This window comes from Schistocerca piceifrons, chromosome 5 (genome assembly GCF_021461385.2).
Source record: "Schistocerca piceifrons isolate TAMUIC-IGC-003096 chromosome 5, iqSchPice1.1, whole genome shotgun sequence".
Classification (NCBI taxonomy): domain Eukaryota; kingdom Metazoa; phylum Arthropoda; class Insecta; order Orthoptera; family Acrididae; genus Schistocerca; species Schistocerca piceifrons.
The window spans coordinates 297,552,840-297,565,811 of record NC_060142.1 but is presented as its reverse complement, the minus strand read 5'-3'; the positions used below and the strand labels follow the sequence as shown (position 1 = coordinate 297,565,811).

Below are 12,972 nucleotides of genomic sequence, written 5' to 3'. Positions count from 1 at the left end.
AACAATCGACGATTCGACTCCTCCGTTGGGGTTACTTCAGGATCACTTTGTGTCCACTGATGATTGAACATCGTCAGTGAACAGTGTCACGTTCTCTTATAAATGGGATTTTTCCCGCTCTTGTGCAGAAGATGTGGGATTACTGGATGAAATTTTTGTGGCTAACGTTAGTAGTGGTAAGTGAAATATTCCCGCATTAATGCCGAAGATAGGGGTTGTTGGCTAAATCATGTGGCTACCATTGGTACCAAAGTCAGAGGTTAGAAACCGTTTTTCCACCCATCTGTGGAGAAGAGTTATTGATTAAAATTCCTCCTGTTGCTATCGGTGTGCCTACGTCATTGGCTAGAAGCGAAACGGACAGATCAAAAGAGGGGGAATGTTTATTCAAAATATTATTGTCCGCAGAGGCCGCTTCCAGAGCATCGTTCGTATTGCTCGTGCGCCGCGGCCGGGCATCACTTCATCGATGGTGGGGAGCCACGATGCTGGAAGCATTTAGACGTCCTCTCTACTGAAATTAAATGCAGTCTTAGACATTCCAATTTCTTCTCCGAATTTTCTTGTAAAAATGTTGGTATTCTTAGGTAGCACATGGACGTTATTGAAATCTATATCAATGCCACAGTTATCTCAATGTTCCGCTGCCGCCGATTTCGTACTTTGTTTTAACCATGTGTGGCGTTGGTGTTGCTTAGTACGTCCGTTAGCAGTCCTTCCCGTTTCGCCTATATGCACTCTCAAGCAGTAACGTGTCGTTTTCCAGACGTTAATAGTGTGCAGGCAATCTGGTGCATCCATCTTTCGTAGGAAAAGTCTTTCGGTTTTTTGAAACTGAAAAATGAAGCCTGAATACAAATTTTCCTTAGAATTCTGCTTATGCGCCAGTGACTCCAGAAGCAAACGGGTGAGAAAGCGGTTCTTCATCATCCTTATTATCATAATTAACATTTCGCTTAGATGCCCTGTTTATGGACAAACAGCCGTTGGCTTTCATTGCCGTCTTTACAAAATCCGTCTCCGATTACCACCTGTCTTTGCCGACACAGCCGGCCGGTGTGGCCGAGCGGTTCTAGGCGCTACAGTCTGGAACCGCGCCACCGCTACGGTCGCTGGTTCGAATCCTGCCTCGGGCATGGATGTGTGTGATGTCCTTAGGTTAGTTAGGTTTAAGTAGTTCTAAGTTATAGGGGACATGACCTCAGCAATTAAGTCCCATAGTGCTCACAGCCATTTGAACCATTTTTTTCCCGACACGGAGGGCACATAACGACAGAGCGTTGAGCACTGCTTACTTCTGGGCTTGGTGGTGGTGCGAAGTGGTCTTCCGCTCTGGAAGCTACCTCAGCGTACAATAATATTTTATATAAACGTTCCCTCTCTCTTGCTCTGCCCGTTTCGCTTCTAGCCAATGACGATGACCCATCAATAGCAGCAGGAGCGACCACTACGGTCGCAGGTTCGAATCCTGCCTCGGGCGTGGATGTGTGTGATGCCCATAGGTTAGTTAGGTTTAAGTAGTTCTGTTTTCTGGGGGACTGATGACCTCAGATGTTAAGTCCCATAGTGTTCAGAGCCATTTGAACCATTTTTTTAAAAAAACGTTCCCTCTCTCTTGCTCTGCCCGTTTCGCTTCTAGCCAATGGCGATGACCCATCAATAGCAGCGGGAGCGACGTCTACGGTCGCAGGTTCGAATCCTGCCTCGGGCGTGGATGAGTGTGATACCCATAGGTTAGTTAGCTTTAACTATTTCTGTGTTCTAGGGGACTGATGATCTCAGATGTTAAGTCCCATAGTGTTCAGAGCCATTTGAACCATTTTTTTCAAAAACCCTTTCTAACCAATGACGATTGTCCACCAATGGTAGCCACAAGAGATTTGGCCTATAATCCCATTTCTCCAACATAAACGCGGGAAATATCTCCTTTATGAGAGAACACGACACTGGTCTTCGAGTGTACAGTCAACAGTGGGCACCTCACCGGAAGAGGGGTCGAATCGTTGATCATTAACAAAAAATATAACGCGACCGAACAACCTAGAATATTTTTAACATCATTGGTAATATTATTTTGGTTCGTCAGTGTGTTTGTATTCTCAGGAAGCCAGCTTAAGCTGTGTGATGGAAGATTCTTTGTGAACGATTGTCACTTCACCCACTTTCTGTTCGAGTGCGCCGGAAGAGCGATTGTTGGTACTCCTCGACTGAGGTGTAATCTCTCTAAATTTGATTTCGCGAGATACATGAGGAGCGTCTGTACTGACTGAATTGTCCTGCGCGTATGCCATGGAATTTTTGGAGGTTTTTCGGCCCACTGCAGGAAATGGAAGTCCTGGACCAATGACATCCAGACATCGGGAGAGAAATTGTACACAAGTGCCAATACCAGACGAGAAGAGTTTTTGACGCCGTAATCAGTTCGTAAGGAAGCAAGAAGCAAAAAAGTTCATAAAATAAAGGTAGAACAAACACCAGGGAAATAAAACACCTGATTCCCTAAGAGGTGGGGAAAACGGAGAAGATTGCGGACCTTAAAAGTGAACCACACGATGATATGTTTCATTCAGCCCCAGGTAAATCCATGTGCTGTTTGCGTATATAAAACCTAACTATGTTTGTGGAATTTCATATAGACGCTGTATCTGGGATGTGGAAGCGAGAGGGGGCAGGGGAGTACTGAAGGATTCTTCAGATAATTAACATAATGGGGAAACTTTGTTCTTTTAAATTTAAGCTAGCTTTCTGGTTCACGTTGAAGTATTTGCTGTCTACTCACCTTTCTGTTTTTTTTAACAGTATACGACATATGTCTCCTATTTAGGGGAGGAGGAGAGGAGGAGGCCTTCTCCAGACCTCTGACTGATGTGGCACACAAACATACCTCTCACGTGTTCTCAGAGTAACTTACCGCAAAACATCTACGACTATTTTCTGGATTTATTCCAGTGTCTGTCTTCCCCAAAAGTTTTTGCCCTCACCATCTCTCTCTTACACAGTGGCAGATGTTCTAACGTCTTCATAAATGTCTTTTCATCTGTCTCTTCTCCTAGTGAGTGACCTTCACATATTTCTTTCCTCCACTAGTCAAACTGTTGGTTTCAGGTCTTCTTTCGTTGCTGCGATCGATTTGTGTTGGTGTCAGTTTCCACAAATTTTCTGGCAGTAATGGTTATTTCCATTACTTTAACAAATCAATCGAATATATTTTGCGAGTCTACTTTTTTCTTACTAGCCTAGACAACACATTACAACATTTCGGGCTGTTGTACCGTCGTCAAATGAAATCCTTGGAGAAATCCAAAGTTTCGTTACCATCTGCGAGGGCATGTTCAAGAGAAATGGTATCTCCTGTTAAGGTCTTCTTCATAGGTTTCCTGGGTTCAATCACCCAGGCAACCTGGTGTGACTAACCGTTAATCGGACGTTTATAGAATCATCGAACCTCTACTGAAGATGTCCTCCGCAAATGGGTACCAAACATCGCGTTTCTGAATAATTGCGACCGTTATGACTATATCCAGCAGAGAGCATCAACTATTGCGTCCCGTTGCGGTCCCTGCGCAGCGAGCTATGCTGTGTGCAGTGGCACAGTTCGTCACGTCCTGCAAAAGCAGGAGGTAGCACACGCGCTTGACGACTCTTCATAGCAGGGGTGGCAGGCTGCAATTTTCTATACGCATCGTGACGGGAAAAGAGCGAGACAAACGTAAAATTTAGTCACAGTTGCGAATATGGACAAAATTCAGCTGTGTAATGCGAAGACGGCGTTGAAATTTTGTGCCGAACCAGGACTCGAATTCTGATTCCCCGTCTGTCGCGAGCGTTCGCCTTAACCACTTCGGTTATCCGGGGACGCTTCACGGCTGCATTAAGAATTATGTACGTCGTTGTTCACGTGCCTACAAGTCACAATAAGCTGAAAGGATTGTAGAGGCACGCCACATCGAATCGAAAAATGCATCTAAAAGCCGGCAACATGAAAGTAAATAGACACATATCTGAATCTTAAGTAATTAAATACACAGGTGCATAAAATTAAAGCAACAAACCACTATATCCCCATCCTGTGTTTAATTCACAATATAATGATACAAAGTGTCAAAAGGTTTCCGTGCGATCGTGCCCTGCACGGAAGATTCTGGTCAACACGCCACCACGCCCACGTTGGGGATACATTTTGCCGGTTAATCCCACATCCACAATCACTGTGCACACATTCGCAGACGGTGTAGTAAGGCATAGACGTCTACCATGCCCACCGGGAAGAAGTGAAGCAGGACAGTCGCAAACTGACGTGGCACGATGGCTTAATGTGAAGCGTTCTGTTGTTTTACGGATGTGACGATAGTTTATAGAGATCGAAACTGTGTCCCGGAGATCAGGGAAGGGCCGACTACGTGTGGCATCAGAAAGAGTGGAACGTTATTTGGCTGTAAGGGCACGATGGTACCGCCTTAGTATCGCACCGCAACTGGCATCTGACTTCGCAATATCCGCTGGACGTGTTGAATCGAGGCAAACGGTATACAGAAGATTTCAGCAGAGTGGCCTTTATTGTTAGAGACCAGCTATCTGTTTACTTGCGGCGTGTCTTCAAAGAGGGGAACGTCTAGAATGAAGCCGTCAACATGCCACCTGGACGGTCGAACAGTAGGCTAATGTTCTTTTCACAGATGAGTTCCGAGTTGGTCTAAACAGTGATTCTCGACGGATTCGCGCCTGGAACACGATTACGGGACCCAACTAATGTGAAGAGACATATCGAGGAAGATCCCTAATAGTGTGCGCAGGGATTATGTTGACCACGTAAGCCTGCCGCGGTGGCCGTGCGGTTCTGGCTCTGCAGTCTGGAACCGCGGGACTGCTACGGTCGCAGGTTCGAATGCTGTCTCGGGCATGGGTGCGTGTGATGTCCTTAGGTTAGTTAGGTTTAAGTAGTTCTAAGTTCTAGGGGACTTATGACCTAAGTTGATGAGTGAGTCCCATAGTGCTCAGAGCAATTTGAACCATTTTTGACCACGTAAACACCTCTTCATGAAAATGTACGGTTAATTTAGCAGCGTTTAACTGCCGTCAGGTATTATGACGAGATCTTGGGACCTCATGTGCGTCTGTTGCGAGGTTTTGTGAGCGCAGACTTCGTATTCCTGAACGATAATGCTCGACCTCATAGAGCACAAGTGGTTGATGTTCTCTTGGAAACGGTAGATACTATACACATGGCGTGGCCTGCTCGCTCTCTCGATTTCAGTCCCACAGAGACCGTCTGGGATGCACAAGAGATACGAGTTGCATCACGTCAGCATCCACCAAACACTCCCCAAGACTTGTGGGCAGCGCTGCAGGAAGAAAAGGCATTATTGCCTCAACATGAAGTTAATGACACCATTCGCCGGCCGAAGTGGCCGTGCGGTTAAAGGCGCTGCAGTCTGGAACCGCAAGACCGCTACGGTCGCAGGCTCGAATCCTGCCTCGGGCATGGATGTTTGTGATGTCCTTAGGTTAGTTAGGTTTGACTAGTTCTAAGTTCTAGGGGACTAATAACCTCAGCAGTTGAGTCCCATAGTGCTCAGAGCTATTTGAACCAATGACACCATTCACAGCATGCCCAGTTATTTGTCAGGCCTGTATTTCTGCCAGAGGCGGTCACTTCCCATATTCGGCGCATTAACCGGTTGTCGGAATGTGTGTATAAATCCGTGAAGTTGGAGAAAAGGGAGAACATTTTCGCCTACCGTTATGAATGTTGCAGTTGTTTACGTTCTGAATTTTTTGGATTGTTTCTTCTTTACTTTCACCTGATTATACTGTTTTGTGGGAAAATAAACCCAACCTTGCAAAATTTCTGTTTGCTGCTTTAAATTTGGACACCAATGTATACAGGTGAATAATTTATCGGTTGACTCCACTAACCTGTTCACTTCAGTTTTTTCTTGATCCATTTAAGATTCATAATTACGTATTGATTTGTGCAAAAGTCTTCACTACATATTACGTAGTCTCTTTTAGTAGCAATATTAGATACAGTGATATGTGTAACAACATCGCGTTTGAAAATGGAAGTGCAGTAATTTCTGCTCCTAGTTCCGCAGTTCTGAAAGAAAGGAATTTAACTGCGGTATACACTTCGAAACCCTCTTTAAATTTTCTTGATTTGAACATCAAACCGGCCGAGCGGTTCTAGGCGCTACAGTCTGGAACCGCGCGACCGCTAAGGTCGCAGGTTCGAATCCTGCCTCGGGCATAGATGTGTGTGATGTACCGAAGTTAGTTAGGGTTAAGTAGTTGTAAGTTCTAGGGGACTGATGACCTCAGAAGTTAAGCCCCATAGTGCTCAGAGCCATTTGAACAATAAATCATTTGTCACAATTCCTTATTTAAGAGTATGTGTTCGAATTGCACCGAAATACAAGTTTTCAGCTGCTGGTGCAAAGACTTCTGGAAAGACGGAAGGGATTCTTTCCACATGTAGCTGCAATAGGATGTTTGAATTCTCTTGGGGCGTCGGAATGTATGCATACACAATGTCCTTCAGTTTATTCCAGAGAAAAATGTCCACTGACTTCACATCAGGAGAACGTGCAGGCCAACTAAAAAACTGCCTTCATGTCCTATCCTTCGACCAGGAAAGAGTTGGGTCAGTGCTTTCCGAGCTAATAATGAGCCAGGCACCCGTTGTGCTGGTATTGCATATACCTATGAAATTCAAATGATATGTCCTGTAGGGGAACCTGTATCACTCTGGTAAGAATTTGAACGCCTTAAGCTTTCTTCACTGTATTAACGAGGGATTACATAATATACATTAATCCTGCACCAAAGGTACACACACCACAGTGTCCGATGTTAGCTCTGCCTAAGTCAGTGTGAATTATCAGCAACCGAATAGACATACTTCTTACATTTGGCTTCGCGTGATTTGTAAAGACAGATTCATCAGTAAGAAAGAATTCTTCCAAGAGAGAAGGGTCCCTATGTCCCATCAGAACCGGGCGATGGAGTTCCATGGGTATCTGCAACGCCGATGGTTAATGTGCTGCTGAATCGACACGTGATACGGATGGAAAGAGCTTGCGTGCAAGTTGCGAAGAATCCCGGATTGATTTGTTCCAGGGCACTCGCAGTTTCTCTTGAAGTAACACGAGGATTATGAGGAGCAGCTGGCAGAAAATGTCTGTTTATTGCAGGCTTTCTCCTTACTAACTACGTAGCGTTCCATTCCAATAACAATTTTTTCCACTTTCGCTAAATTGTCATTCTTGTTGGACGGCCTGTGATAAGGCATTTCTACGAATACAACTCAAGTTGTCCCTTTGCCTGTATTCTCCTCAAAGAAGTCACACACCTAGTTCCTCTCGGTTTGTGAAAGACGTTTATTTTCTGAAACGGACCAGCACTCGACATGCACGTACACTCCAATCGGAATACATCACCACGTACACCTGCCTGCCACGGGTGGTCTATCCTTCAGGCGTGATCTGCTCCTGCACGGAATTTTACAAGCCAGCTCGATGATCACAGTACCAAGTAGCAAGCAAGCTCAGTAACAACACACACACCGCGGCTTGTTATTGCCTGGAACTCAGGACGCCTCCACTCAGGGAGCTACTCCCGCTGCCTGACGGCGTTCCAATCGTCGACGGGAGGCGCAGCGAGGAAGGAAGTATTTTCCTCCGCAAGTCACTTGCCAGAAAGGCGTCCGCGCTGTGTACCTCCGCCTCGGCAGTACTTAAGCCGGCGCATTGTTTCTGAGGAGTCCGTGATCATCGGGAGTTACGCCGGGCAGTTGTGCCCAGCGCACCGCTGTTCTTCATTCGGAGTAACTCCCTACCAGCGGCGACCTCCGCCTGTCTCAAGAATTCTTTCCCCAGTGGACACCGACTTGCAGACCTGGGCACTGAACAACGCCTCAGTGTTACGGCCACATAAGGCACCTTAAACGGAGTTACCAGTCTGCGATATCTTCTCAAATAAGAGATCTTCAGTTGGTAATACAATGGGTATTCGGAAAGTAAGTTCCTATCTGCCGCGAAATGGAAACCACTGTGAAAATCAAAAATGTTTTATTTGAAACAGTTAGCCACAGCTTCTAGCTACTCAACCACATAGTCGACGCTTCAACTATTGTTGTAACGTTGTACCCAATTTCCAATATCCTCGTCACAGAACGCAGATGCCAGTACTTTTCGCCAATTCCCTACGCTGAAATGGTGCGTACCTTAATTCCACAGACCCCGGATTGGCGAAATAATATTCAGTCAGTGTAAATGGTCGACCCACTGGAGATCGACCAAGGTGGAAAGGACCAGGGAGGGCAAGCTGTTGAAGGTTAAATTGTTTCTCTTTTTTGTTGTATTAGTCACTGTAAAATGTATATTTCGACAAGAAACATGAAAAAAGCTTTAAAACGATTTTATTATGTCCTACCAATTAATATACTGTATGTAACACCTCCATTACACTGCCACATGAATACTGTGGCGTGAAACGCACTTCATAGCTATATTAATAAGCATGCACGAACACAGGGACTACGATATCGTAATTGTTCCTATGCATAATTCAGTTATTCCTATGCAGTGGCAAGGTCTGCACATAGTAAGTAGGATCATGTAACATAATTCTGTAATGTCTACTTTCCCTTTTCGTCTTCTGACTGGATGATTAACGATGACATTATGAAGAAAATGGCTTCATAAAAGCTCTGTTTGCAACCAATGTAGAATTCACCATAGTCCATAGTCTTTGTTTACCTCTAGTATCTCTAACAATTTCTTCACTTCCTCGAAGCAAGTAAAAAAAAGTAACAGCTCGTCGACATCGAGTCTGGTACTCGCATCTACCGCATAACAGCCGACCCACCTGCTGTGAGAGACAGTCTACAACTGGATCGCTGAGTAAAGGAAAACAAAGACAGTCTGAGTCAAATTTTATAATTATTTGGCTTAGTGGTTCCGTCTCCTGACAGATGTCATATTCTGCTCTAAATGTAACAAAAGAGAAGAAAGGGCTACGGCACAACGCTGATCGTCATACGAGATTGAAGTACACAGAGGAGGCCGGAGGAACACCGCTCCCTTAAGAGATTTTTCGCTTTGTTTTATATTATGTCGCTAGCATGGTAAGATTGATAGCATCCACTATGACGCGGGAGTATTAGACGTGTAGCTATAACAAAAAAAATCTAAAATTGTTGAATACTTTCGGAGATATATAAACATCTTATAAAGTCTGCGACCTGTCAGTACTGCCCCGAGTGCTTGAGTAGTATCGACACCCTTACAGGGTAACATCAACAGTATGAAATACAGGAGGAATAGAATTTATGATCTAAGGAAGTAACACGTTTTATTATCTTAGCGTATCTCAAAATATGTACAGCATACGATTTTCGCAAATGCATTCAAATTGTAAAAGAATACATCAGTATCAGTTTTACTGGAACTTATAACTGTGTTGTTACTTGTTGTTGATGGTTTTCTGAACCTTATTTTACGATTTCTCTTCTTAAAACCAGAAACTCAGTCTTCTCCAGAAATTTTGGTAATTTTATTGAACTTTTGCTTAAGGCACAGTTTTTCAGCAAGGTTATAGGCATTCGTCGTAACTCAACCAGGAAGTGCCATAGTACAGTATAATGTGCCAATGTTGTCACACGGTTGACTAATTCTAGTTATTGTTCCGGAGAAAAAGCAGATATTTTCTAAAAGCAAAATTTCTTCTCTGTATTTGATGGTAATCAGTCATAATGTGTAATTTTCAGTATGGTCACCGCCTCTGATATGTTGTTCAGAGCTCTTACTCACTTCACTAATCTTAATGTCTTTTTCAATGTTTCTCTACTCCATTTAATCCTCTCCGGTTTATTGATTGATTTATTTATTTTTGTTCTCCCTATCAAAAATTACATGTAATACATTACTTCCAGAAGTTTGGAGCCAGGGTAAATATCGACGACCAATCGACATTGTCCAATAGTCATCTGTCGATATTACCCCGTTCAAACGTGCTAGAGATTACCAGACTTTAATACCTTCACTAATGCTCTAAATGCTGCGAAACTCATGTTAAAAGACTCACAAATCAAACATACTATTTACGTACGTTATAGTTATTACCGCTAAAAATGGACTGAATTGCTTACCTCAAAATAAGCATAAACCAAAATTTAAAGCAATAGTTTTTAGCACCATAAAAAAAGGTCATTAACGAGTACTCACCGCCTCTGTGCCCTGCATCTACCATCGTCCGCTATGTTGCAGCACTATCTCCCACTGGAAACAGCGCTTTTCATCTGAGAGTACAGTTGTGTCCGTATTGCCTGGCATGTCGCTGTTTTCCCGGTCTCTCCTGCAGTGGCAGCCAACAATAAAAACACAAAATATCAGATTAATTCAAACATAATTACCACGATTCGGAGTTCAACATCAGGGAGCAGCCACATTCACAACAAATTAAGATTTTACAGTAAAAGCTGACCAAAATAAATATTAGAAATACATGTGTTTTAATTATTACAATTAATGCAATTTTAATATAACTAGAACAGTTAAAACACGCAGGTGTAAAGAAGAACAAATACAGGTAACCTTTAATATATGACGGTACAGGATTATGGTGTCATCCACGTGACCATATGCATAGCAGTTCTGATATTTAAATTTGCCCGAAGTCTGTACTTTTCGCTGTAACTTCGATCTGATGACGTCTAGTTTCGTAGTAATTAGGTATGATTTTCTCTACGTTTTATTTTTAATAGTCTATCCCGCTGTGTGTATTGTCATATCACGTTTCGATGAGCTTTATACTGTTGTACCCCTTTCACCTCTTACATTAGATTTGGATCTGCAATTGGGCTCTGGCAGTAGTGGAAACCGTTTATGCAATTAGTCATTAACAGTGGCAAGAACGGTGTTGGTCTTTGAGTATGATATTGTACAGGGTGTTTGATTATCATAGGTACAAACGAAAGGTTGAGTAGTGCATAGCGAAACAAGCACATATTCGCAATAAACATAGATCCGGCATCCGATCAATTCCTCCGTGTGACACATGGACAAGAGCAGTCATAACAACGTTACGACACTGTTATCATCTAAGAATGCGTTCATGTTGGAAATACGAGGGTTGGAACTTCAATAGTGACAACTATTTATTTACAGCTCGTACAAAATAGATACTTATTTCACAGTTTTATTGACCCTCAAAGTAATCACCAGCTTTGTGTATAACCCTTTGTGGAAGTAGGATACTCTTAGCAGTGAAAGTTGTGTTGACGGTTCGAACTGCGCGGTCTATTGCCCGACGAATTCTCGACAGTTCTGAAGCGAATTCTGTGAAGTGTTTCCATCAGTTTAGAAATCGATATGAACCCGTTTTTGGAACACAACCTACTACCAGCTTGGAGACAGAAGTTATGACACTTTCTGCAGAAACTGAACATCATTTCGCAGGACAATGCTCAGGCACGTACAGTGCAAGCTGATACTGATTTGTTTAATTGTTGGGGCTGCTAAGTGCTATACTACATACTGCACTCCCCTGACTTAAGCCCTCGTGAGTTCAGCTCGATTTCTAAACTGAAGGAATTACTTCACGACATTCTCTTCAGAACTGCTACAAATTCGTCGGGCAATAGACCGCAGCGCTCGAACTGTTAATACAATTGGCACTACTAAAAGTATCCTACAACTTCCACATCGCTGGCAACGGGTTATACACAATGCTGGTTACTACTTACAAGTTCAGTAAAACTGAGAAACATATATCTACACTCCTGGAAATGGAAAAAAGAACACATTGACACCGGTGTGTCAGACCCATCAAACTTGCTCCGGACACTGCGAGAGGGCTGTACAAGCAATGATCACACGCACGGCACAGCGGACACACCAGGAACCGCGGTGTTGGCCGTCGAATGGCGCTAGCTGCGCAGCATTTGTGCACCGCCGCCGTCAGTGTCAGCCAGTTTGCCGTGGCATACGGAGCTCCATCGCAGTCTTTAACACTGGTAGCATGCCGCGACAGCGTGGACGTGAACCGTATGTGCAGTTGACGGACTTTGAGCGAGGGCGTATAGTGGGCATACGGGAGGCCGGGTGGACGTACCGCCAAATTGCTCAACACGTGGGGCGTGAGGTCTCCACAGTACATCGATGTTGTCGCCAGTGGTCGGCGGAAGGTGCACGTGCCCGTCGACCTGGCACCGGACCGCAGCGACGCACGGATGCACGCCAAGACCGTAGGATCCTACGCAGTGCCGTAGGGGACCGCACCGCCACTTCCCAGCAAATTAGGAACACTGTTGCTCCTGGGGTATCGGCGAGGACCATTCGCAACCGTCTCCATGAAGCTGGGCTACGGTCCCGCACACCGTTAGGCCGTCTTCCGCTCACGCCCCAACATCGTGCAGCCCGCCTCCAGTGGTGTCGCGACAAGCGTGAATGGAGGGACGAATGGAGACGTGTCGCCTTCAGCGATGAGAGTCGCTTCTGCCTTGGTGCCAATGATGGTCGTATGCGTGTTTGGCGCCGTGCAGGTGAGCGCCACAATCAGGACTGCATACGACCGAGGCACACAGGGTCAACACCCGGCAGCATGGTGTGGGGAGCGATCTCCTATACTGGCCGTACACCACTGGTGATCGTCGAGGGGACACTGAATAGTGCACAGTACATCCAAACCGTCATCGAACCCATCGTTCTACCATTCCTAGACCGGCAAGGGAACTTGCTGTTCCAACAGGACAATGCACGTCCGTGTGTATCCCGTGCCACCCAACGTGCTCTAGAAGGTGTAAGTCAACTACCCTGGCCAGCAAGATCTCCGGATCTGTCCCCCATTGAGCATGCTTGGGACTGGATGAAGCGTCGTCTCACGCGGTCTGCACGTCCAGCACGAACGCTGGTCCAACTGAGGCGCCAGGTGGAAATGCCATGGCAAGCCGTTCCACAGGACTACATCCAGCAT

The 12,972-nt window shown here is 44.9% G+C and overlaps 1 protein-coding gene across 1 annotated transcript in view; it reads left to right on the top strand.

The window, feature by feature from the left end:
* The window catches only part of LOC124798953, a 356,047-nt gene that overhangs the window by 204,527 nt on the left and 138,548 nt on the right, over window positions 1-12,972 (top strand). The window lies entirely within an intron of this gene.